The sequence below is a fragment of the Bos indicus genome, chromosome 4, assembly GCF_029378745.1.
Source record: "Bos indicus isolate NIAB-ARS_2022 breed Sahiwal x Tharparkar chromosome 4, NIAB-ARS_B.indTharparkar_mat_pri_1.0, whole genome shotgun sequence".
In the NCBI taxonomy this organism is placed as follows: Eukaryota; Metazoa; Chordata; class Mammalia; order Artiodactyla; family Bovidae; genus Bos; species Bos indicus.
Window position 1 is genome coordinate 15,526,144 of NC_091763.1, and position 23,032 is coordinate 15,549,175.

At 43.3% G+C, this 23,032-nt stretch overlaps 1 protein-coding gene across 4 annotated transcripts in view; it reads right to left on the reverse strand.

The window, feature by feature from the left end:
- The window catches only part of ASNS (asparagine synthetase (glutamine-hydrolyzing)), a 147,731-nt gene that overhangs the window by 64,148 nt on the left and 60,551 nt on the right, over positions 1 to 23,032 (reverse strand). For all 4 annotated transcript variants that reach the window (XM_070787523.1, XM_019959727.2, XM_019959728.2 and 1 more), the window contains exon 3: positions 17,519 to 17,613. The gene's annotated coding sequence lies outside the window, so the exon portion shown is untranslated. The remainder of the gene's footprint in view (positions 1 to 17,518; positions 17,614 to 23,032) is intronic.

A 23,032-nucleotide genomic window follows, 5' to 3' on the forward strand; every position in this document is an offset into this window, starting at 1 on the left:
ATTCTATCAAAAGTGCATTTGATATTGCTATGGTTCTCAGCCTTAATGAGTTCTCAAAATCTACCTGTAGGTTATTTTAAACACAAAGATGCTTGTTTGGGGCCATAACAAATGTGCTGCTAAGAACATCTAATACTTGTCTTTGGGAGCACATATATATCCATCTCTGTAGAGTAATCTGAGACTAGAGTTGCTAAATCATTGGAGAACAGAATTGCTAAATCATTTGTAGATCTACCAAGTAAAGTGTTAGTTGCTCGGTTGTGCCTGACTCTTAGTGACCCCATGGACTGTAGCCCACCAGGCTCCTCCATCCATGGGATTTCCCAGGCAAGAGCACTGGAGTGGATTTCCATTTTCTTCTCCAGGGGATCTTCCTTACCCAGGAATTGAACCCAAGTCTCCCGCATTGCAGGCAGATTCTCTACCAGCTGAGCCACCAGGGATCCCAAAGAGTTCCTAAAATGGTTGTACAAATCGACACTCAGGTGAACAGTGTGTGAGAATCAAACTGTCCTGTATCCTCACCACCACTTGGTACTCTGTCCTTTACAGTTTAACCATTTCAGTGATTATTTTAATTTCCACATCCTGAACCACTCATGAAGTTGAGCATGTGTTTATTGGTTATTTGTGTATTTTCTTTTGAGATGTGTCAAGTATTTTTTCGAGTTGGCTTTCTACTAATTCATATGTATTATGCATGTATATATATTATATTCAGGGTACACATTTGTTTTCTGTGTGTGTATGGAGAATATTTTTCTTTACATCTCATTCTCTTAATGGTGACTTTTGTTGACTAGAAGTTCTTAAGTTTAATAGATCTCAATTGTTGCTGTTTTGTCGCTCAGTCATATTTGACTCTTCATGACTCTGTGGACTGTAGCATGCCAGGCTTCCCTGTCCTTCACCATCTCCTGGAGCTTGCTCAAACTCTTGTCTCAAATATGAGATATCAAATACCAGTTGTTAACTAGTTAGGTGCTCATCAATAGTAAAATGGATAAATAAACTGAGATTTATTCACAGAATGAAATACTATACAAGACTGAGAATGAATGAATCAGAACTATCTGCAGCAATATGGATGACTCTCACACAGCACTGAGGGAGAGAAGCTAAACACAAGAGTATGTATTTAGTTTGGTTTTTTTTTTTTAATTCCAAAAGCAAAATAATTCCATATGTTAGTCAGGATATTGATAACTTTGGCTGGACTGTAATAACTTTGGCTGGGGTACAAATGGCTCCCTTGAGCTGCTGGTGATAATCTGCTTCTTGATCCGAGTGCTGGTTACCCAAGTTTGGTCAGTTCATAAAAATTCACGTTTATGACATGGTATGTTCACTTCAATAAAAAGTTAATAAAAATAGAGGTTCATGTGCCTGAGGCCTAGGCCTAGACGGCCCAGATGTCCATGTTTCTAGTGATTCAGGTGGCAGACAGGGCCAAGGACCTTTAATCAAAACTCTGACCACAAATGGGCTTCCCAGGTAGCTCAGTGGTAAAGAATCTGCCTGCCAATGTGGGAGCTGCAGGAGACAGTGGTTCAATCCCTGGGTCGGGAAGATCCCCTAGAGTAAGAAATGGCAACCCACTCCAGTACTCTTGCCTGGAAAATCCCATGGACAGAAGAGCCTGGTAGGCTACAGTCTGTGGGGTCGCAAGGAGTCAGACATGACTGAGTGACTTCACCTTCACCACCTTGCTGCAGATATAAGGACTGGAAGTCCCATTTCTTGAAAAATGTGTTTGTTGGACACATTTCAATGGTAGGGTTATAGGTAGCATTTGAAATGCTAGTAATAGGAAAAAAATTCTTTAGTATTTTGTTAAAAAATTTTTACGTATATTTGTATCCATCCCTGGTGGCTCAGACGGAAATGCAGGAGACCAGGTTCAATCCCTGGGTCAGGAAGAGCCGCTGGAGAAGGGAATGACAAACCATTCCAGTATTCTTACCTGGAGAATTCCATGGGCAGAGGAGCCTGGTGGGCCACAGTCCACGGGGTTGCAAAGAGTCAGACATGACTGAGCAACTAACACTCAATATATTCATGGAACCACATGTGACTAGTGTGACTGAAAAGCTGAATTTTAGGTTTTATGTAATCTGCATTATCTTAAATTTAATAGCCACAGGCAGCTAGTGGTCGCCACAGTGTACAGCACAGATGTAGAACACTTCTTTCATCACAGTAAGCTCCACTGAACTGCCTGGTCTGGTCTGATCCCCTCCTATCTTCGTCCTTACTTCCTGGATTTCAGTGTTGCTGGCTGACCTTCTGTTCCTCACCCACTTTCAGCTCCTTTTCCCCCAAGGGTGTCTGCACAGGTTGGTCTTTCTGTCTAGGTCTTGTTGCTTGTTGATCTTCACATGGTAGCCTTGTCTCAGCTTCAATGTCACCGCTGCAGAAAGGCTTCCCCTTTCACCCAAATGAAAGATTCCCTTTTATGTTGTTGTCAAACAAAGCATTTCTAGTTAGATAAAAACATTTACCATATGGTTTGTTTACTTCCTTATTGCCTGCGCCCCTTTTGGCGTGTTATTTCCCCAAATGCAGGAACCTTGAACGTCCAGTGTAGGTGGAGGACTTAAGCTTTAAACAATAAGAGGCAGAAATCAACACAACATTGTAAAGCAATCATCCTCCAATAAAAATAAATAAGTAAATAAGAGGCAAGGCTGGTAAATGTGAACCTGCTGGGGATAAAGGGATTTGAGAACCTAGGAAACCTAGGAAGAAGCTGCTGAAGAGGATTTAACTATAACTAAGGGGGTCTCTTGGAGAAGGCAATGGCAACCCACTCTGGTACTCCTGCCTGGAGAATCCTGTGGATGGAGGAGCCTGGAAGGCTGTAGTCCATGGGGTGGCATAGAGTCGGACACAACTGAGTGACTTCACTTTGACTTTTCACTTTCATGCATTGGAGAAGGAAATGGCAACCCACTCCAGTGTTCTTGCCTGGAGAATCCCAGGGATGGGGGAGCCTGGTGGGCTGCTGTCTATGGGGTCACACAGAGTCAGACTAGCAGCAGCAGCAGCAGCAAGGGGGTCTCTGAGCACCACTGAGGATCCATGAGGGAGTGGAAATTATCAACATTTGCGGTGCAATCTGTAGTGTGACTTTTCTCCAGTAAGAGGAACAGCCTAGATAGATATGCTTATCACATGTAACCCTCACAACAGCCTCTGAGGTGTGCTAAAGTGTCCCCACTTTACAATGATAAAACTAAAAGGCAGAGAGATTTAGTAACCTACCTAAGACCATGAAGCTAATAAGTGAAGAAGCTAGGATTTGAACACTGGCATTCAGAACCTAGAGCCAGCGCTCTTAGCCACATCATCAAACTGCCTCCTTCCTTATTAGAGTAGCATGTGGTGGGTATTTCATTAAAAATGTGATAAATGTCCATTGCAGGGCTACAGGATTTCCCATTCCATCCAAAATGGCAATTCAGGCATAAGAAACAAGATGAGACAGATAACAGTAACATTTGAATAAACTTATATAAGTCAAACTTTTGCCCACAAACAATGCATATCATGTAAAGAAAGAAAGTGAAATTGCTCAGTCATGTCCGACTCTTTGTGACCCCAGGGACTGTAGCCTACCAGGCTCCTCCATCCATGGGATTTTCCAGGCAAGAGCACTGCAGTGAGGTGCCATTTCCTTCTCCAAGGGATCTTTCTGACCCAGGGATTGAACCCAGGTCTCCTGCATTGCAGGCAGACACTTTACCGTTTGAGCCACCAGGGAAGCCACCATATCATGTCAGAATGCATACAAAAAACAGACATTAAATACTTTAGAATGTTTAGATCAAAAAAAAGTTACAGAAAAACAGGGAGTAAATCAATAAAACAAGAGAAGAGCCTTGCATGGACATATAGAACTGGGCATTCTGCCTGAGGCTGGGGAGACCAGGGGCTGCCAGGGTCATCTCACCAGAGAGGAGGACCCAGGTCAAAAGCTTCCCCCTCCCCTCCACGGTCTCTCACAATTCTGACTTCAGAGGGCTTAGGGTGACATGGAGAAGATTTCAATACATACTGAACTGCTTATAAATATAGATATTTTTTACTATTACTAGCAGTTGTCACTCAAAAATATGAATGGCCTTCAAATCAAAAGATGATAAATAAAGATACTATATCCTTGATGGTTCTCATCTTTAGAAAAACTCAAATATGTTTTCATATTTTAGGAATCCACAGCTCTGAAGCATGGCCCAGCATTCCAACGTGTGTGTGTGTGTGTGGGAGGCGGGGGCGGTTAATATTAAAAGCAATCCTGAGATGATCTGCATGACCAGCCACACTTGGGAAGCATTGCACTGTGCCTGAGAAACTACCCATCTCTTAGTCAGAAAATAGAAGGGAGAGACATTCCAAGCATGAACAATGACAGTGCAGCATGGAAAGTCCTGGTAGCTTCTGGAAAAAGTCATCTACTAGAGCTCCAGTTTGTGGAGATAAGTGGTGGAAGCACAAGTGATGGGGTCAGATCCCACATGTGGGGGAAGATCCCACGTGCCATTGAGCAACTAAGCCTGGCGCCATAGCTACTGAGCCTGCACTCTAGAGCCTGCAAGTTGTAACTACTGGAGCCCGAGTGCCTAGAGCCTGTGCTCTGCAACAAGAGAAGCCACTGCAGTGAGGAGTCCCTGCACCACAAAGAAGAGTGGTCCCCAATCTCCACAACTAGAGAAAAGCCCATGCAAGAATGAAGACCCAGCACCACCAAAAGTAAATAATTTTTTTTTTTTTTTTAAGGGAAGGCAGTCGTGTAGACTTGCTGTCTAACACATCAGGGAGGTGCAGGATAATGCTAATGTTTCTGCCATTAGAGACTGGGCAGGAGGTGGTCTCAATGTACAAACTCTACATGGATAAGATCAGGAGGAATAGGCCACTGAGCCATCCCAGAAATAAATCAAACTCTTCCTGTTTTGAATCATGTAAACCAGAATGTGGATGTGTAAACCAGAATGCGGATGTTTAAACTGTTGTGTTCATTTCATCCCAACTCTACACCTAGGCTGGAAGCCTGGGAGGAAGGAATAACAGTTGTGGCTTATTTATTCCAAATACAAACACTGTGTACAAGCAGCTGGGCTTGCTCAGTGTCTTGTGTTGGATAATCTAATTTCACCTTTGGGTTCCCTGGGTCTGTCTGGTTTCTGTGTAATTGTTTAGCGAATCTGCCACCCTCTTTAAGCCCTGAATCAGCTTGGTAAATATCACTGACCCACCAGATTACATCATTGGTCATGCTGGTTTTGAGCATCTATATCCCTTTATGTCTTAGTACTTTCTCCCTTCTGCCTAGATCATTCCCTTCTCATTGGCTTTTTTTTTGCTACCCTTTTTTTTTTTTTTTTTGCCTCAGTTTTGCTGGATATTATAAAAGCAACAGTTTTGATTTCTTGTATAAAGTGCTGTTCTAATAAGCATGTTACAGTTCAGCTCAGCACCCTCTACAATGGTGCCTGAGGGAGCCTGCTGGGAAAATGTGTAATAAACCAGCAAAGAGATGATGAGACATTGGTAAGGAGGGGTCAGGAAATGAGAAAAAGGGAAGAGGCCCAAGAATTCATATGGAGACTGCAAATAAATGCATTGAGGGGAGAGGCCAAAGATATTTAAAAGACTGGAGATCACTATTCAGTGATTCAGATTCCCTGGTGGCTCAGGGGTAAAAATTCCACTTGCCAATGCAGGATATGCTGGTTCAATCCCTGGGTCAGGAAGATCCCCTGGAGGTGAAATGGTAACCCACTCCAGTATTCCTGCCTGAGAAATCCCACAGACAGAGGAGCCTGGCAGGCTACAGTCCACGGGGTTGCAAGAGTCAGACACAACTTAGTGACTGAACAACAAATTTAGGAAAGAAGATGTGACAGAATATTGAATAATTATCACTGGGAGCAGAAATGCGGGTCAAGCAAATATTTTCACTCAATTTTAGTATGGTAGAAATAGTCAACATGGCTGAAAACCTGAAAAGATTTCAAAAGAAACAGTTACTGGAGCACCTCTGCCTACCTTAACCTCTGTATAGAATTCTCTCTGGTTCAGTAACACACCAGACTTCAGAGAAGTTGCTCTTTGCTCTTAAGTTTAGGATCCCAAACTGTCCGGCCTCCCCTGCTAAGAATCCTACCTTCTCCTGAAAATAGCAGTACAAACCAATAGAGTATTTAATTTACATTATATGCAAAAAATACAGAGTCCAGAATATAGCAATGGAAGAAGGAAAATGAAATCAATGAGGGTTGATGCCATTAGGGTTAACATCAGACGCACAGAACTGTGTCCAAATCTAGCATAATTTTTTTTGCTACCCTTTTATTTAAAAGGGCTTGATTTATGCACCCTTTTCCCCATCTGGGACATTGATTTGCACAGGCATATACTATATTCTATTTTATCTTTGTGTCTCTAGTAACAAATGGTGTGCCTAGCACAGAAAAGGCACTGAACACATATTTGATAAAGGAATGTGGTTATTTTCTTGACAAAATAATAATCATCGAAACTCTCAACTGAAAAAAAAAGGAAATCATTCTGAGAATCATCGCCTTAGAGACTTAAAGACTTTGAGAGTCCGTACACTGTGTCCCTCGTATCCTACTACACCTGGCTTATAAATTGGCTTATAGGCTTTCTCTCCAGTTGCAGAGAGAAATTATTTCAGAAAATCTCTCTGGTATACTCCCCACTTACCCCAGATCCACTACTTCTGCTGCTGCATCCGGCTGTCCAGACTCAGAGCTCAGTACCTCTGACCTGGAGAGATGCTCTGCACGCCTTCAGGTTTCATGACTGAGAAAATTTCCCCTGTGGTTCATGAGACCTCTTCTTTCCACCTGGCTCTTATCCCTGCTGCTGCCCAGTGATTATGACTTTATTAGGATCCAGAAATATCCTCAGGATAATAAAATCAACTCTTAGAGTGCCAAGTCAAAATGGCAACAAATACAAGATGAACTGAATTAATAGAGACACTTACAGTCACTTGGGCTTCCCTGGTGGCTCAGACAGTAAAGAATCTGCCTGCAATGCAGGAGACTCTGGTTCAATCCCTGGGCCAGGAAGATCCCCGGAGAAGGGAATGGCTAACCACTCAAGTATTTTTGCCTGGAGAATTACATAGACAGAGGATGGTCACATGAGTAAATGTGATTCTTCAGGGGGTGGGTGGTCTCTGACATGGCTGTTCATGGCAATCCCCTGGGAAATCTATGACTCCTGACTCCTGGTTCCCATCTCCATGGATTCTGATGTGATTTTTCTGCAATGAGGCCTGGGAGTCAGAATATTTTTAAAGAATTCCAGGTGATTCCTGTGTACAATTTTTAAATCACTGCTTTGGGTTGAAAACCAAACCAGTGCCATTTCCCCGCCACATTGCAAAGAACAGGCATTACTAAATGAGAATCAAACAAATCCTTAGCAGTGTGTCCTAGTCTCTTGACCCAGTATATCATCGCATCTATATAAGGGTTACTAAATGCCTGTGCACTGGCTTAGGTGACATGTTAGAAACGACCTTGCAGGACTTCCCTAATGGCCTGGTGGTTGACAGTACACCTTCCAACATGGGGAATGCCGGTTTGATCCCTGGTCAGGGAACGAGAATGCTGTGTGCCACAACCAGGGCCCGATGCAGCCAAAAATAAATAAATAAATATAAATAAGAATTAAAATAAAACACTTTGCCGGTAAAATGAGCTAAGTTGGCTGAATAGGTTTCAGACTTGTTAACATAAACCAAAAATTGTAAAATGTTACTCCATAAGGATTGATTCTTCTCTCTAGTGTGAGAACCAGGGGTGAATTTTTTTCCCTTCTTTTTATCTTACCTGAAGGCTGAAAGCTGTCTCCTCAGGGTGTGGGCCAGGATGCCCCACTCCCCAGAATTAAGGCTTGGCATTCTCTGATCCTTACATCTGCCTGGCACTGGCTGTTTTCAGAGATGCTTATCTGGAGAGAGATGGGCTGCAGCCCTCAACTGATGGGACAAACGTTAGCCTCTGGGTCTGACTCATGCTTGAAACATGCAGAGGGAGCCCAGAAGCATGCAGGCCTCCTTCCTCAGCTGTTCTTTAAACAGCTGACAGGGAAGATCACAGACACAACAGCTGAGGAAGCGTGCGGACTCAGCTTCCATTCCTAAGGCTCCAGAGATGAGGGCATGGCCCAGCCCTGGGGCTGGCATCTTCTGACTTAATTCCTGTGTGATCTGTCCCTCTCTCTAAACTCAAAGGGCCAGCTCATACTTGGTGCCAAAAGCAAAGCTTCAATTTCTGGGGGAAAACAGGGGGAGAGGGGATAAGAGCAGGTTATTAAACAGAGTGTTAACAATGTGATGCAAACTCTACTGTGTGCAGTTTAAATAAGCTGCATGTGTATGGCTTTCTTTCATTAAGCCCATTATTCTAGTTCTCTTCGGAGGCTCCTCAGAATCTTCCACCTGGAGAGTCCTGGTCTGAGGCCCATCTCAGGGTGGAACTTGGAGAAGAATGCTCACTAACTGTCCACAACTTGAACCCTCCCTGACCTGTGATTCCAAATGGATTCTGCCACAGCGCCGGTCATACAGCCCCTATGGGGTGGGGCTGGGGGACTGTCATTTAAGAAGACTCCTGGCTCCTCTCCCTGGAACATTTGCAGAGATATTCTGATCTCCTGTCCACCTGCTGGTGAAATGGGAGCAGACATCCATTATCGGCTGGAACTGCAGCTTGAATAGAGTCAGAGACAGGCCAAAATAAGCAGGCAGGCTGGGAAAGCCGACATATTCTCTAGTTTTTACAAATATTTATTTACTTGTTTATTTGGCTGGGTTGTGTCTTGGGATCTTTCCTTACTGCCATACTGACTATCTAGTTGTGACTCATAGGCTTAGCTGCTCTGAGGAATGCGGGATCTTAGTTCCCCAACCAGGGATTGAACTCGGGTCCCCTGCATTGTCACAAGGTGGATTCTTAACCACTGGACCACCAGGGAGGTCCCACATATTCTCTATTGACAGGACTACATCACAGAAGTTTGAGAGAAAGCTCACGGTGGGGCTTGTAGGGACTTGTAAAAAGAGAGGGTAAGCCTGTGAGCAACGCACTCCTCCTCCACATCTTGAACAGGCCCCAGCCGGCCTGTGTAGAGATAGTGATGAACTGGTCTCCTTGGCAATGGAAAGTGCTGACCCCGCAGGGCTAAAACAGGCGCCTGCGAGCCTAGAAGGAGTTTATTGCTCCCACCTCTAGTGAACGCCCGTGCCAGACAGACACATGTCCTCCCACTCCTCCTCATTGCTGTCATCTGCTGCCTTCAGGTCACTCTCCATCTCTGAGTGAAAGCCTCTTCATTCCAAATTCTGAGAGATTTCAGCCTCTGTGAAGATAGCTAGTGAGCAACTTTACTTCCCGATACTGACTGTCCTTTGCTGCACTGCATTTCAACCCCCTAATAAAGGAGCCTGACCTGGATTTTAATATCCTGGAAATGCCCCAACATAGAAATTCTAAACCCCAATCATTTGTTCTCAAATCACTTCCTATATATTTTCTGCTCTCCATCTTTACACTTATCTTTTCTTTTGGAAGAAAAGTTATGACAAAAGTTATGAAAAGTTAAGACATTGTGTTAAACAACAGAGCTATCACTTTGCTGACAAAGGTCTGTCTAGTCAAAGTTATGTTTTTTCCAGTAGTCATCTATGGATGTGAGAGTTGGACCAGAAAGAAGGCTGAGTGCTGAAGAATTGATGCTTTCAAACTGTGGTGTTGGAGAAGACTCTTGAGAGTCCCTTGGACAGCAAGGAGATCAAACCAGTCAATCCTAAAAGAAATCAATCCTGAATATTCATTGGAAGGACTGATGCTAAAACTAAAGCGCCAATACTTTGGCCACCTGATGTGAAGAGCTAACTCACTGGAAAAGACTCTGATGCTGGGAAAGATTGATGGCAGGAGAAGTGGGTGACAGAGGATGAGATGATTGGATGGCATCATTGACTCAATGGACATGAATTTGAGCAAACTCCAGGAGATAGTGAAGGACAGGGAAGCCTGGCATGCTACAGTCCATGGGGTCACAAAAGGTCAGACACAACTTACTGCCTGAACAACAATCTTCACCCTCTAGATCTGTTCACAAAACCCCTCTAATTCCTTGACCTCTTCTCTCCTTCCCATCTTGCAGGACCCTCTTGGCCTCATCCACAATGACTCAGCTGAGATCCACGTGTTCTGAATTACTATCTCAAAATTCACCATCTACATTCTCTGACTCGAAACTCTGGTGTTGCTGCTGCCATGCAGAATGGCAACAATGCGACAATGCACTTACTTCTGGCTTCCAAGCTCAGCTGAGCCCTCAGCACGGTTTGCCAACTTTCTGTTGTTCCAGCATCTTCATCCCATCTTCTCAATGACTCTCAGTTGATTGCTTCATTCCTACTTTATCCACAAAACTGGCACCAGCAGCAAAAGGAGCAATATCCGACTTCCTTTTACTCACACACTGCAAACTCGTTCTCCAGCTCTGCTCAGCTCTTGCCTTGGTTGGCATGGTCTTTCTCCCCTCACCCCCACTGAGTGCCTTGCCCTGTCTCCTTCCTGTTCCCTCTGGAAGTGGCCTCATCAATCATTCTCCTGTTTTTCTTTACCTTCAATGTCTCCTCTCTACCAACCCCTCCCCTTGTCTACAGACCTGTTGGCTTTCCTCTCAACCTAATGTCCTACCCCTGACCCAGTGTACGCCATCTGGGCAAGCTGTGGGCCACAGAAAGCCTATCTTTGCAAATAAAATCTGACTGGAATATAGCCATGCTTATTTGTTTATATATTACCCGAAGCTGCTTTTGTGCTGAACAATAGAATAGTTGAAGAGTCATGACAGAGATCATCTGGCCAGCCAAGCCAAAAAGATCTGCTCTGTGGCCCTTTAAAGAAAAGATCACTTACTCCTCTATCCTCACCATGCTCTTCCTTCCCTCCTGGCCACTCCTCAATCCATGGTAATTTTGTCTGCTTCTGTGGTTTACTTAATCTTCTTACTCTTCCCTTCCTCAGGTCACTCCAGTGACTCACCATCTACTCATTGAAAGGCAGGGGAGAGTCTCTCATTCCTTAGTCATTCCTCTGCTGCAGTGGACATTTGGAGATCACACCCTTCTTGAAATTCTAGGGAATGATCCCAGATATAAATGCCCAGAGGAGCCAGGCAGGACACCTCAATGAACGAAATGGCCACCTCAAGATATGAGCCTGTGGGGTCCTGGAGAGCCCGTCACCACAGCAAAAGGGCTGCTTCTGTGCAGCTGTGAGGAATCTGGGCCCTACATAGCCAGATATTCCAGTGCTTCATGGACAGCTAAGCATGCAGATTTTACGAGGCATCACTCGACCCTTAGAAGTTGGCAACAATTAAAATATTACAAACCCTGAGGAGCCAAACAAAGTGAAACTTTTGGCCAATTTGGCCTCAAGGCTGTGGATGAGTTCCCCTGGTTCCATGATTGAACTTTCTTGTTCTCTTGGGGAATCTTGATTCTTTGCTTCTGGAGGTTCTCTGGGAGCCAGCATGCCTCTGCCCTCTCATATGGGAATGAGACCCTCATCCCCAGCTGTGGGTCTTTTCTTGCTACAGAGTACTTGGGTGAAATTCCAAATCTCTCTCTCACTCTCTATCCTGTGCACCTGCTTCTGACTCCCATCTCCAAATGGCAAGTGGACTGCTCCACCTGGAAGTCCCACAGACACTTCAAACTCCACTTTAGCCCCACACCACCCTCAACCCCTGCCCTCTGCCAAGCCAACACTTATTTGGAAATGGACTTGGGTTTCCCCCAACAAAGCTGTCCTCCCCTCCATCTTTCCATCAGGACTGAGGTGCCTCTCACTGTGTCTTCAGAATATTTTGGTAACTATACTTTATACAAAGTATTAACAGTATTACAATTAATACTGTCTCTGTATCTGTCTTACCTGCCTACAGTACAGCCTCTCAGTGGGCACCAGCTGTCACATTAATCTTTGTATTCCCAGCTTCTAGCTAAGTGCTAACATATAGTAAGTTCCTAGTAAATGTTTATGAGATTATGTTAAAAATCCTTCAAGCTAGGTTTCAATAGTACATGACCTGAGAACTTCCATATGTACAAGTAGGATTTAGAAAAGGCAGAGGAAACAGACATCAAATTGCCAACATTCGTCGGATCACAGTGAAGGCAAGGGAATTCCAGAAAAACATCTACTTCTGCTTCCCTGACTACACGAAAGCCTTTGATTGTGTGGATCACAACAAACTGTGGAACATTCTTAAAGAGATGAGAATACCAGACCACCTGACCTGTCCCCTGAGAAACCTGTATGCAGGTCAAAAAACAATAGTTAGAACCTTACATGGAACAACTGACTGGTTCCAAATTGGGAAAGGAGTCCGACAAGGCTGTATATTGTCACCCTGTTTATTTAACTTATATGCAGAGTGTGTACATGCTCAGTCACTTCAGTAGTGTCCAACTCTTTGCAACCCCATGGACTGTAGCCTTCCAGGCTCCTCTGTCCACATCATTCTCCAGGCAAGAATACTGGAGTGGGTTGCCATGCCCTCCTCCAGTATATGCAGAGTACATCATGCAAAATGCCAGGTTGGATGAATCACAAGCTGGAATCAAGATTGCTGGGAGAAATATCAACAAGTGGTATGTAGATGATACCACTCTAATGGCAGAAAGCAAAAAGGAACTAAAGAGTCTCTTGATGAAGTTGAAAGAGGAGAGTGAAAAAGGTGGCTTAAAACTCAACATTCAAAAAACTAAGATCACGGCATCCTGTCCCATCACTTCATGCCAAATAGATGGAGAAAAAGTGGAAACAGTGGCAGATTTTATTTTCTTGGGCTCCAAAATCACTTCAGATGATGACTGTAGACACGAAATAAAGATTCTTGCTCCTTGGGAAAAAAGCTATGACAAACCCAGACAGTGTATTAAAAAGCAAAGACATCACTTTACCAACAAAGGTCCATCTAGTCAAAGGTATGTTTTTTCCAGTAGTCATGTACAGATATGACAGTTGCACCATAAAGAAGGCTGAACCCCAAAGAATTGATGCTTTTGAACTGTGGTGCTGGAGAAGACTCTGGAGAGTCCCTTGGACTGCCAAGAGATCAAACCAGCCAATCCTAAAGGAAATCAACCCTGAATATTCATTGGAAGGACTGATGCTGAAGCTCCAATACTTTGGCCATCTGATGTGAAGAGCCGACTCGTTGGAAAAGACAATGATGCTGGGAAAGACTGAAGGCAAAAGGAGAAGGGAGCAGCAGAGGAGGAGATGGTTATATAGCATCACCGACTCAGTGGACATGAATCTGAGAAAACTCTGGGAGACAGTGAAGGACATGCTCAGTCCATGAGGTCACAGAGAGTCTAACATGATTTAGTGACCAAACAACAACAACCATAAATGTTTGGCAAATTAATACACAAACAAACAAAATACAAGAAAAAGATGCACTAAGAATTTAAATTGCCAAGTTTTCTATGTCTTCAGAACATTTTCACTAGTGCAATTTTTGTTTTATGGTGTCTTTGATATGCAACTAGTATTACTGTTGACATGTTAGTATTTTATCAGAGAAGAATGCAATTTTCCCCTAATTATGATTTTTAAAAGCATTCATTTTCATGCCAAGGGAAAACTTTGTTATATCCAGCAATTAAAAGAAAAATAGTAAAATGTAATAAATTGAAGTTAATAAAGTAGACTGCCAAATGTCTGTTAGGGAAATTAAATAAACAGTCTTGTTTAGGCTCAGAGACAAAGCAGAACAGTCCTCTGAACTTGCTTCTAATCTGCCTGGACACTGCCCTGATATGAGTGGCTTGAGTGGCTGCCTACTGTGAGTGCAAGCCTTGCAGCACCATAGATAAGATGGTGGAACATTCCTGAGATTGTTGAGCCCCTGGAGGGGAGCTGGCCAACCAAGCCCTAAGCTTAACAACATTTCAAGTTTTAAGACAAAATAGACAGCATTAACATGAAACCATCACAACAAACTATGGAGAATTCTTAAAGAGATGGGAATACCAGACCACCTGACCTGCCACCTGAGAAACCTATATGCAGGTCAGGAAGCAACATGAGAACTGGACATGGAACAACAGACTGGTTCCAAATAGGAAAAGGAGTACGTCAAGGCTGCATATTGTCACCCTGCTTATTTAACTTATATGCAGAGTACATCATGAGAAACGCTGGGCTGGATGAAGCACAAGCTGGAATCAAGATTGCTGGGAGAAATAGCAATAATCTCAGATATGCAGATGACACCATTCTTATAGCAGAAGGTAAAGAAGAACTAAAGAGCCTCTTGATGAAAGTAAAAGAGGAGAGTAGAAAATGTTGGCTTAAAACCCAACATTCAGAAAACAAAGACCATGGCATCTGGTCCCATCACTTCATGGCAAATAGATGGGGAAGCAATGGAAACAGTGACAGACTATTTTTGGGGGCTCCAAAATCACTGCAGATGGTGACTGCAGCCATGAAATTAAAAGATGCTTGCTCCTTGGAAGGAAAGTTATGACCAACCTAGACAGCATATTAAAAAGCAGAGACATTACTTTGCCAACAAAGGTCTGTCTAGTCAAAGCTATGGTTTTTCCAGGAGTCATAGTTAGACTATAGTCTAACCCATAGTTAGACCATTGAGAGTTAGACTATAAAGAAAGATGAGTGCCAAAGAATTGATGCTTTTGAACTGTGATGTTGGAGAAGACTCTTAAGAGCCCCTTGGACTGCAAGAAGATCCAACTTGTCCATGCTAAAGGAAATCAGTCCTGGATATTCATTGGAAGGACTGATGCTGAAGCTGAAACTCCAATACTTTGGCCACCTGATGCAAAGAACTGACTCATTGGAAAAGATCCTGATGCTGGGAAAGATTGAAGGCAGGAGGAGAAGGGGACGACAGAGGATGAGATGGTTGGATGGCATCACCGATGCGATAGACAGGAGTTTGAGTAGGCTCTGGGAGTTGGTGATGGACAGGGAAGCCTGGCATGCTGCAGTTCATGGGGTTGCAAAGAGTTGGACATAACCGAGCGACATGAAACCAGAGCTGCAATTTGCTCACAGATTGATGATGATATCAGTTTATATCCTAGGATTATAAGCAGGAACTCAGTCTTTGAAGTCCCACCCACAGAGCTGATGCACTGCCTGGAACCTTTTCCCAATTAGGACTCCAGATGTGCTGTGTCACGGACTTCCCAGTGCTGTTCAAGTCTGGATGTTGGTCAAAACCCAATTTGGTGATGTATCCTCTGCTGTTTCTATTTCTTTTTTCTTTTAGTATTAGTATACTGAAAGTAAGCCAGATAATCTTCTAATAAATACTGGTATTATTTATTTGTATATAACAAGTGGATCATTTTGTTAACAAATCCTTTGAATCTGAGACAAAAGTGAAAACTTTCAACAAAACAATATTGTAAACAAAACAGTGTGATGACAGATCTCTGCTAATAAGTGTGAGATTTACTGGGAGAATTTACTAACACACATGACAGAAAAAGTAGTTTCTTGATCTTAAAATATTGTTATATGGAATGATAGCTAACAATGAAACAACAAAAATTTCTCTCAAGCAAATATAGAAGGCATTGATGCCAGCTCTCTAGAGGGATTCGTAATACCCTATCAAGTACTTGATTTTGTGACATTTAAGAATCCTGTGAGCTATATCTCTTGTGAAAGGTGGTGGGAGCAGGTCAGGGTGAAAATGTTGAATTAATACAGCTTATTTTCATCCATGGTCGTATCATTACTGCTTGCAATTAAAATATTGAAATAAAGTTCTCCTTTTCTACCAATAGGTGGCAATATTGTTTTGGGACCAAAAAAAAAAAAAAAATGACACCTTACAGTTGTTTTTTTTAAAGACTTCTAGATCTATGCTTTCACGCATTGGAGAAGGCAATGGCAACCTACTCCAGTGCTCTTGCCTAGAGAATCCCAGGGACGGGGGAGCCTAGTGGGCTGCCGTCTATGGAGTCGCACAGAGTTGGACACGAATGAAGTGACTTAGCAGCAGCAGCAGCAGATCTATGCTTGATCTTTATTTTATTCCAGAACTCTAGGCTTCGGAGTGCCCAGTACAAATAGCAGTGGAGTAAACAAGGCGCAAACATGATATTTGAAGGAAGCTGAAGAGTTTACCAGTATCACCCCTTCATTTAGAACCAACTTGTCTTTGGAAGAAATGCACACTGATTCCTCTCCCCTTTTCCATCAAGTAAACTTAGAGTGACAATTGAGGCAGAAAAATAGGCACCATGTTGCAAGTGGTCAATCTGCTTCTCTGAGAACCTCCAGACTGGGTTACGTTCAAATCACTAACCTTCTCCCCAGCCTGGCAAGAACCTATTCTGAATATGTATTCACATAAGCCTCTTCTTTACACTGATCATTGGGATGGGACTGGAGAAAGGTATACAAATTTGTTGATGCTCTATTAGTTTTTTAATTCATTCATGTTTATGAGCTTAGGTAACCATCATACTGTTTAAGATATAGAACATTTCCAGCACATCAGAAGGTTTCCTATGCTCTCTTTAGTTTTTAAAATAAGGAAGAAATTTTATTTCTCAAATACTCGAAACAAAACAAACAAACAAACAAACAAAAAACGCCTCACAAGGCAGAGGAGCTGAAGGGAGGGAGGGGTTGTTCTACTTTATACATTGATCTGGGTCTCTTTGTAGCCTTGAATAGAAACTCTGCGGTAGACACACTTTGGAACGTGTATTCAGTGCATGGATGGGATGGAAGATATCAAGTCACAGTAAGGATGTGGAGCGACGAGAAGAGTGCATCAGTGGTGGGTGTGTACAGTGAGGCAGTCACTTGTGTGTGTATCTGTGTATGTGCACCTATTACCAAAAGGTGTATACTAGAATGTTCAAAGTAGCAAATAGGCTATCAACAGTAGAATGCATGCTGACTTGTGGTATATTTTCACAATGAAACACTATACAGCCACAAGAATGAATCATCCACAAATACTATAACAACATGAATGAATCTCACAAACATAATATTAGGGGAAAGATATGAAAGATATGGATATGAAAGAGTATATACTCTTAAAAAGCTGTTGTGATCATGCCTTGATGGCATTCAAAATTAATCTGTGTCCTGACCTGTTGACCGCTGTTAGCCTTGGATGGGAGTGGGGATGGGAGAAAGGGTTTCCTAGGTGCTGGTGACATTCTGGTTCTCGGCGTCACAAGTGTGTTCACCTTATGAAACTTCATCAACCTGTACACTTACTTTTAGGAAATATTGGGTTGACTAAAAAGTTCGTTCAGGTTTTTTGTACCATCTTACAGAAAAATCCAAACAAACTTTTTGGCCAATTCATGTAAATTATACTCTAATTAAAGTTTTAAAATATTAAACTCTAATCAAGTACAGATAAAAGGCACGTCCACCTGGAATGACAATGCAATCGGATGAAGGAAATCACATTTCAGTTAGGTCCTCAAACATGATAAGCCTTCTCAGGTAGAGATGGAGAACAGGCATTCTGGGGGGAAAAAAAAGGAATACTTTAATCAAAAACATGGAGGTTTAAAAGAGTAAGGAACATTTGCAAAATGACAAAATTGGCCAAAGAATAAGATTGGTATAAGAAATAAGCAAGGTCTTAAATAGCAGATCTTGCTTCTTTCTTGTAATAACCCACTTGATTAGCATTTCTTCTCTTTTTTCCCCCTCTTTCTTATTTTTTAAATTATGAAACTATGGTAACACATTTACCAGACTTGGAAAATACAGACCAAGGTTACATATAGTTCCACTATATATTACAATTAATTTTTAAGTAGATAACATTTTTAGTTGAAGTTTCAATATCAAACTCTCAAAAGTTAATAGAATGAATACACAGAGAAGTAAAAGGATATAGTAGATTTGAAAAGCATTATGAACCAATTCAACATGATTAAGATTTATACAATTTTCACACAACAGTAGGATACAAATTCTATTCAAGTTCCCATAGACTACAAACTAGGAGATGCTGGAACATATCCAGGGACATAAAACAAAGTGCAAAACTTCCATGGTCTAAAGATACTGAAATACAGAGTCTGTTATTGTACCACTGTGGAATTATATTAGAAGTCAATATCAGAAGATATTTTAAGATAATCCACATATTCTCAAGGGCAAGCATTACTTGACTCTTTAAGGGACTTAAACACTGAAGGACTTTTCAGGGATTCTCCCAAAGGCAAAATTCTTTGCAAGGTAATTTGACATGTTCAAGTCAAAGAGGCTGTGCAGTCCTGTGTGTGCAAAATAAATGGCCTTGGTTAGGTCACCTTGTGGAATGTCTCCCGGAACTCCAGTGCCTTCCTGCATTGTCCTTGGGTTTTTTTTTGTTTGTTTTTGTTTTCTGTATTCTACACTTTGCCTTTAAATAAAGAAACAGGAAAAAAGTCTCACAACTAGACTGAGGGAGTCTAAAGAATTTGGTCTTACTGGAAAACATAGTGAAGTTTTTGTTTTATTTTTGTTTTTTAAGGGAAAAGCACAATGATCACATGGAGAAGGCGATGGCACCCCACTCCAGTACTCTTGCCTGGAAAATCCCATGGACGGAGGAGCTTGGTAGGCTGCAGACCATGGGGCCACTAAGAGTCAGACACGACTGAGTGACTTCACTTTCACTTTTCACTTTCATGCATTGGAGAAGGAAATGGCAACCCACTCCAGTGTTCTTGCCAGGAGAATCCCAGGGATGGGGGAGCCTGGTGGGCTGCCGTCTATGGGGTCACACAGAGTCGGACACAACTGAAGTGACGTAGCAGCAGTTAGCACCACAATGATCACATCTACACTTATCAATTTCCCTAATGGCTCAGATGGTAAAGAATCTGCCTGCAATGCAGGAAACCCAGGTTCAGTCCCTGGGTTGGGAAGATCCCCTGGAAAATGGAATGGCTACCCACTCCAGTATTCTTGCCTGGAAAAACCCATGAACAGAGGAGCCTGGTGGGCTATAGTCCAGGGCATTGAAAAGAGTTAGACACAACTGAGTGACTAACACTTCACTCTTTGGGAAGCTGGATGTGCAGGATGCAGAAGAGGAAGGCGTAATTGCAGGCTGTAGAGATGTCACTTGAGTGCATGAGACCCCTGTGCCCACCCACCTCTTTATTCTAGCCTTTCACCTAACCTTAACCTGTTACAAGCCAGTCATCCCATCACTTGCAGCTCCTCCAACCAAATCCAGCCTCCCGGCTTTGCACCTGGGGCTCCAACCCCTTGCAAGAGCTTTTTCTGCCCCCTCACTAGGCTCACCCTGAAAATGAGCCATGTCTCCTCCCAGCAGCACTTCCAGAAGCTTTGTGTGTGAAAGTTGTCAGTCGTGTGCGACTCTTTGTGATCCCATAGACTGTAGCCTGCGAGGCTCCTCTGTCCATGGAATTCTCCAGGCCAGAATACCAGAGTGGGGAGCTGTTCCCTTCCCCAGGGGATCTTTCCAACCCAGGGACTGAACCCAGGTTTCCTGCACTGCAGGCAGATTCTTTACCGTCTGAGCCACCAGAGAAGCCCAAAAACCATTATGGACCAGGCAGTGCCAACTGAGCACTGGGGAGAGACTGGTCAGTCGTGTCTGACTGTTTGTGATTGTGTGGACTGTAGCCCACTAGGTTCCTCTGTCCATGGAAGTTTCCAGGCAAGAATACTGGAGTAGGTTGCCATACCCTTCTCCAGAGGATCTTCCTGACTCAGGAATTGAACCCAGGTCTCCTGCATTGCAGGCAAATTATTTACTATCTGAGCCACTAGGGAAGATCCTCCAGAAGCTTTGCCATAGAACAAATCAAAGTCTCCAAGTACAAAATTTTGTCTTCAGGATCAAAGAATGTGTGTAGAAACCAAATATGGAAAGTAAGATGAAAACACTTTCAACTGTCAAATCATGTACAGATTCTGAAGGAAAATTAAAACCCTATTAATTTTTAAAATTAATTTTCCAACAATGAAGTTTCATTCCTGGACCTCATCACTTTCAGTAGTTCCTCTGGGGTCCTGAGAAACCACAGACGCTTGTAGTCATGTCCATACTGAAAAACCACCAGGGGTTACCTCAGAAGGTAACCACAGCCCAATTTTGCGTTGGTACACAATGTTGCACAACATGCTGCCCCTCTTCCCTGCCACACCACCAACCACAAGGCGCTTCCTGGTTATTGGCAAGAAATTACAGATTGAGAATTGCGTCATTGGGTCTACTTTTACGGGCCCCAGTTGTGAAATGTTTGAAGAAAGTGAATAAGGGCTAAAGAGAACCATCTGGATGTTTTCCAAGGTTCAAAAGGAAACAGGAAAACTCAAGTAATTCACATCCTTTACACCTTTTATGCTGAACACACCATTAAGCATTAAGTATAGTCATCTACAAGTGTAAATATTGGCCGAGGTGACATACATGCCAGGCAGTGGCAGGTTAAAAGCACAAATATTTGTAGAAGGGTTTCAGTGCCAGGACCCAACCCTGGTGAAGAGGAATGGAAGCCAGCTGATGGCTCAGCCTTGAGCCGGCAGAGTGAGGTGACTGATAAGCCTGCGGTTTCCAGACAAAGGGCAGGAAGGGGACTGCTCATCTGGAAACTCATGGGACAATGGTGCTCACCGGAATATCGATATTTTAAAAGTTTAAAAATTCGGAGGCTCTATCCCTATCTTCACTTGTAGATAGATTTCACTGATCTAAGGAAAGTCCCCCATGTCAGGTTTTTAACACGTCATTCTAAGGTGCAGCAAAGTTTAAGAATTACTGAAAGAGCAGGAAGGCAGGGGAGTTAAACCTGTGGGGTGAGTTCAGGGTTGCAATTGCTCTCTAGTGAGAACACATTCTCACTGCAACCCACTCCTTTCCACCCCACCCACACTCACCCAGCAACCACCAGCTGAGTCTGATGTCTCCTGAGTCGGGCCCCTGGAAGATTCATCTTTATGCTCTCCAACCCCAGCTCTCAACCCGGCACAACTCTCTAAATCAATCAATCACCAGGTTCTCTCTAGTCTGTATCTAAACTCTCAAATCTGCCTTCTTTCCACCTCCATCGCTGCTGCCTTATTCTGGGCAATTGTTGAGCACCCACAACTCTTTAGGTGCAAGCTATACGCACTGCATTGGTGGATAAAACAGACACAGTCTTTGCCCTGTGCGGCTTACAGCCTAATGGGAGAGAAAGACTATAATCAGGTAAGTGATCAAAATAGTTTAAGAAGAGAAATCTAAGCACTGAGAAGGAAACAGGTAGGGTGCAATGACAGGGTAGGGGAGGTAGAGGAATGTGACTAGACAGGGTGGGTTGGAAGGGGCTTCCACGAGGGTCACATATATTCTTTCTAACCCCTCACATCATAAATAACCTTGATCCCATTCCCTTTCACTCCATCTCATACACAACCACCAGAGTAAATGCTGTAAAAGCCCAGACACTTTAGTTAGGTTTTGTAGCCTCTTTACAGCCCATCTCCTACCTACCATGCCAGGATCACATGCCCCTGAGGCTCTAACCCCCTCACGCCACTAGCAGCTACAGGATCACCATGGTCTTTCTTTTTTTAAAAAATAACTTGATGTATTTATTTTTGACTGTGCTGGGTCCTCACTGATGCTCAGGCTTTTCTCTAGATGCAGTGAGTGGGGCTTCTCTCTAATTGCAGTGCGGGGCTTCTCACTGTGGTGCCTTCTCTGGTTGTGGAGCACAGGCTCTAGGGCGCTGGGCTCCATAGTTGCAGCCCCTGGGCTCCAGACTACAAGCCCAATAGTTGTGGCGCACGGGTTTAGTTGCTCCGCGGCATGTGGGATCTTCCTGGATCAGGGATCGAACCCATGTCTCCTGCATTGGCAGGCGGATTCTTTACCACTGAGCCACCAGGGAAGCCCACCATGGTCTTTCCAACCCACAGTGTACACCACTGCCCTGCCAAGAATGCCCTTTCCATCTGGCTTGTTCCTATTTGCTTTTGAGAACACGTCTTACGTCATCTCCTACAAGAAGCTGCATGGGACCTTCCCTGGTTTGAGGGGAGCTTCCATTTTCCTGGGGTTCCAGGGCACTTCATGTTTACATGAAGCACAGCACTCTTCACTGTGTGACGTGACTGAAGTTTTCCTGGTCTGCTCCTTCTCTGACTTGGAGTATCTTCAGGACAGAGACTGTATCTCGCTCCTGTTTCCTGTGCCTGGCACAGCACTTGGCAATTTAAGACACAGTCAATTTGAACGTACGCATGGAGCGCCCTTTGGATACTTTTAGGCTCTTTGCTGGTCCTGCTAGGTCTCAACAGGACACAGGGTGACCAGTTGTCCCAGTTTGCTTACTGGCTCTGAAGCCAGAAGTTGGAGTGTATTTTCTATCTCCATTACATTTTTTCCACATAACAATAACACAATATTCTCTACATTGTTTTTAAAATCATTGATACCATCTAAATCAAACAGCTGACAGAGGATCATGTTAGAAAACTTTGAAAAAAAAAAAAAGAAAACTTTGAAAAACACAGATAAACAAAAAGAAATCACTTAAATCCCATCTCCAACTACAATCGTTATTAACATCATAGCAGGCATCCTTCCAGACATGTTCCCACACAGTCATCACATATGAATATGTCCAGGCATGATGTGTACACAGGCACTGTACTCTCCCCTACAGTCCCACTGCCCTGACTGCAGTATTACACAAAAGGGACTACTTATTTGCTGCTTAGAGTGGTTTAAAACACAGTTGGTAAAAAACTGCGGTTTAAACACAGTTGAGGTCTTTTACATTTTATCAGTTACTTAAATCAGAACATGTTACTTTCACTTTGGACCATGTGTTCTCTACCTTGGGCTTCCCTGGTGGCTCAGTGGTAAAGAATCCACTTGCCAGTGAAGGAAACACGGGTTTGATCCCTGGGCCAGAAAGATCCCC